This window comes from Cynara cardunculus, unplaced genomic scaffold (assembly GCF_001531365.2).
Source record: "Cynara cardunculus var. scolymus isolate 2C unplaced genomic scaffold, CcrdV1 Un_Scaffold_995, whole genome shotgun sequence".
NCBI lineage: Eukaryota > Viridiplantae > Streptophyta > Magnoliopsida > Asterales > Asteraceae > Cynara > Cynara cardunculus.
The window spans coordinates 110,626-115,849 of NW_020200658.1; positions in this window are offsets into that span (position 1 = coordinate 110,626).

A 5,224-nucleotide genomic window follows, 5' to 3' on the forward strand; every position below is an offset into this window, starting at 1 on the left:
ATTGTAGTATATTTCTAAACCAAGATAACATTATCATATTTTGGTGTTTGTCACCCTGCATTTGCAAATAGGGGATTAACTCACTAGACCCGTATGATCTAACCCTCATTTTCTGTTTTAAATTATGCAATGCAGGAATAGCTGGGTGCGGGGATATTAAAGGCAAAGGGAAAATGTGATTATTATCCTAATCTGTTTCCTGCTTTTGGAAGATACATGTTCTATTACATGTAGTAGTACAGGATTTGTTTTGGAAATTTTATATGTAGATTTTGTACATATAGCAATCCTTGAACTAGTGGGACCTTTTGATGTAATCCATGTTTGTATGTAATGAAATATGTGTCCTATGCAAATGTGGTGTTTGGGGGTGTTACACATCCTGAGTGCTTCATTTTGCTTGATTATTAATGTCAGATGGCATAAAGTTTTATTTTATTCTTTTGGACTATATTAGATCATATATATTGAAATTTACAATTTAAATTGATATGACATGTTAACATATAACTTTGACATAAGTGTAACTTAACTCTCAACATTTATTCCTAATTCACTGATTTAAAACTTTAATCTCGACTCATCAAGTGGTTTGGTAAATAAATCAGCTAATTGATAATCTGTTGAAAAAAAAAATGTAGTTCTACATCACATTTTGTTACATGGTCTCGAATGAAGTGATATCTCATATCAATATGCTTTCACCAAAATTGTAAGACATAATTATTGGCGATTATTATGGCCACCAGAATCATCATATAGAATTTGAGACATACAACTTCCAACAACCATATATTTAGCCTCTGCACTAGAAGTGAAAACTGAATTATGTTTGTTGCTTGACCAACTCACAAGTTTACCACCTATGAGTTGACAACTTCTCGTAGTACTTTTCTTGTCTAATTAACATCATCCACAATTAGAATTCTAAGTACCCAATTAATTCAAAACCAAAGTCTTTGGGATACCAAAGACTTAGGTTGGGAGTATCTTTTAGCTACTTAAAAATCCTCTTAACAATAGTCAAATGTGAAATTATCGAATTTACTTGATATCTGACACAAAGACATGTAGAAAACACAATATATGGGCAACAAGCAGTGAGATATAAAATAAGACCAATCATTACTCTGTAATTAGTTGAATCAATAGGTTTTCCATTTGATCTGCATGTAACTTCAAAGGAGGAGCCATTGATATTTTCACGGGTGAATATTGATCAAAATCAGGTTTTTTTATATAACCTTAACATATTTGCTTTGGTTTATAGAAATTTCATCATGCGATTTTTTAACTTATAACCATAAGAAAATGTTACTTCGCCCATCATATTCATTTCATATCTACTTTACACAAGTTTTGAAAACTTTTGTTGCACTAAAAATTGTATCATCCACTGTAAATTTATACTAGAATGACATCACTTCTAATATTTTCTAAGAAGAAATGTAGACAAAGTGTCATACCATGCACACGGAGCATGTTTGAGACCATACAAGGATTTGTCAAGTTTGTATACATACTCTAGATATTTTGGATCTTCAAAGTGTCAAGAACTCCATCTCTAATTATATGTAAAGTATCATAAAAGAAAATCCTTTGAAATTCTAAAAGTGTTGATCTCTGGCTTTCTTTTCCAGATATCTTCATAGCGTTTGACATTCTTATTCAGAACACCTTCTTAAGCTCTGAAGTCTACATCTCTGTTGGTCCCAATAAGGGTTCTACAAGTTATGTATTAAGTAAAAAAGATTGTAGAGGGGGGGGGGGAGTTTGAATACAAACACACAAGTTTTTCACTTTTAAATTCATTTATTGATATTGAGAAATCAATACATAATTTACGAATTGTTGCGGAATAAAATAAGGTAAAACATAATCTAAACAAGATATGAGAATCACTAAGTAGATGCACAAAGAAGATGGAATAAGAGAGAAGAGAGTCTTGAGGAAGAAGGCGTAGCTAAGAAGAAGAGTCTTCTCAGCTATTTATACTTACTGCATTTAATGCTCCTCAGGGAGTACAATATACGTGTCAAGAGAGGGTTAGAGGGGTTGTCCTTGTTCATCAGATATGGCAGGCTTTTGGCCGCATATGAATAGTTGCATTTTATAAGATTGGTAAGCACGTTTGAAGACAATAAAGTAATTCCTTACATGTATCTTTCTGTGTAAAGCATGAGGGTTGTCTTTTTGTGCTTATATGATAAAATAAAAACTAATCTTATTGAGAAAGACTCTTTTGATCAGTGATAGTAAGGAATCGTTGACGACTCTTCAGCTTTCCTTGAGTCTTGATTGGATTTTACACTTTCTTGTAGACAGTCTTGTTGTCACTGAGTCCTTCATTTTTCTTTTTTAGTAAAGAGAACTCTACTTCCCTCACCTTTTAGCCTTCTGAGGCCTTTATATAATATATAAAAAAGATATCAAAATCTTTAAAGCACCTTTAGAGTAGGGCGAAAGAAAGTCAATATGAGATTCCTGTTGGTTTTTCCAATGAAACAGTGAAAGATGTTGTTTTATCCTTATCCACGGATGGGTCACATCCGGGCAGATCACGAACAGACGTGTCTCTATCTTCAGCTACTTCTTCGAAATCGCTGAAGTTTCTTTTATGTGAGTTTTGTCTGGGAGGAATACTTAAGTTCATCCGACTGTTATAAAACATGTTCAGCGATTACTAAACAGAATTAGTAAACATCACTAAAATTGAACAAAACAAAACTAAATATTTTTCACAAAGTATGGAGGGTCATCATCAAATTACTAAGGGGGCTTGGATCAACAACCTCGAAGGTCATCCAACACTTATGACTTCCTTAATACATGAATACCAAGCTCGATTGTTCCGATCGTTAGTTGTTACACTTTACATGTGGATGAAACTTACTAGCCAATACATTGACTTTATCTTTGACCGCCTATAAATATTGTCTTCATGTTCTTTATTTTAATAACTTTTGGATAAATTTTTAAGAGAGCTTTTATGTAGAACTTTTGAAAGATAAAGTATACTGAGCTTTCTATGAAGATCATTATCCAACCCTTGTAAGATCTTAACGCAATACATATGACGACAATTCTTGGTGAGATCTATTCTTCATTGTATTACTGTTGAATTGACAACTGATGAACTGCTTCCGTTATTAAATTTTGTTTTCTATTAATTTATTGAGAGATTTGGGTTCCAACAGTTGGTATCAGAGCAATTTGATTTATTCTAAATCATATCAATCTAGTTTGATTGATTAATCTTCTCAACCGTTGTCAATTCTCTTTGATTTTGTTCTTATTTGATAAACCCGAAGATTATTTAGAAATTTGTTAGTTCTATTGGTTATTTTTTAGATCAAAGTTCAGGTCTAAGTTTCCTTAAAGTCTGAAGATGTCTAATTCAAGCTAGAATTTTGCTTATAATGTTGGATTTATGACGAAACCACCTATGTTGGTAAGGGATGAATATCCTCAAATGGAAGATATGTATGGTGAATATTCTATAAGGTCTGCACAATAGCTTATACAAGTCAATTATCGATGGTCCTTTTACCCTTAATGATAGAAGTACCTACAATTCCTACAATTGTTGATTCTGCTGAAATTCCTGCATTCCTGAAAACCAAGGATGAAGAACTAAATTAAATGAGTTTTAGTGAAATATTGTTAAAATGAATTGAGTTTTAGCTGAGTATAATTCGAGTTTGGTGTAACTCTACAAAAAATTACACCTAAAATGAGTTTCAGTGAAATATTGTTTTTTAGAATTCAACATTATTTATAGAACGTCATTCTAATGAGTTTTTGATAAATTAAACTGAGTATTAAAATAATTACCAAACTCTATAACTGGAAGCTTTAATAAAGTTGTTCTATTTAAAAGCTAAAAGGTCATAACTTGAATTTTATAAAATTGTTTTTTTTTAATTCTAAATTCGACAAGTGAAATAAGATTTTACTATAAAAAATCATACAATGATTTCTGAATGCAAGCATTTATCATTGTGCGTCATTATGTGAAATGCGGTTATTAACAAAATGATTTTTTTCCAAACATAAGTCAATGTCATCCTTTTAAAAGACATTTGTACGCTACTAGAAGGTCTTGTGGTCAGTGCCTCCACCAACCACTTGACCACCGTGTTACATGCGATGTGGTGTTTTGTGCTTCGTGCGACAGTCATGGGCCAAAAACCACAATTATTCAAATATAACGACTTAGAACTTGATCTTATAAATTGTGCCTCTGCCAATTATAAAAAAAAGTTGGCATATACGGGATAAACATGCCAAAATGACGAAGTGTTATCACATGATCCCATAAAGAATTAAGAGTTGCATATGTGATGCAACTGGTAATTGTTACCTACCTAAATAACTTAAACTTGTGATCAGTGTCTCCGCCAGTTACAAGCCAAAGAGTTTTATAGATCTTAACTTTAAAGAAAACTAATGTTTTATAACATAAGGGAAATTAATTTTATTAAAGAATCAAATTTCGAAAGTACTAAATCAAAACTTTGCAATCTTTGTAGATGGAACCCTCGGCACCTACACTAACACTGATGTTAGGTCTTTCTTTAAGAACAGTCATGGAAAAAAAACAAGTTAAATGGTACAAACTTCTTAGACTGGTACCGTAATTTGATGATTGTCCTCAAACACAAGAAGAAGTCGCACATTCTTGAGGGACCCGTTCCCTGAAATAGAAAGACTATTGTCACTGAAATAGGATAATAATACATACTTATAGGCTAAGCACTTTCTCGTTTCATATATATTTTCATATTTTATTTAACCTAAGGTTAAGTAATCTTTCTGCAATTGTGATCTATGTCCCATATTATCTGGATCACAAAAGGATTCAGTTACATTTGGATGTCATTTGAACCAGATTTAGTTCAATTTGTGAAATACTTATATATGATTACGAAAATAATCATCCAAAATCATAAAATAAAGTAGAATTAACTTATAAAACCTCTTTTTTATAAATTTTCCCTTCCCCCCTCTTTATCATTATCTCACAACCTAAATGGATAAATTAATTTGATTGATCTAAGTTCATACAATTTATTATTTCCTAAAATTCTTGTTTGGTCCATTTATATCATAATCATACCTTCCCCTTAATGAATATTAGGTTTAGATTGGTCGTTGAATCTGAATATCAACTATTCGAAGTCGTAAATTGATGAAGAATCCTTGGGGTATTACGACGTCGACG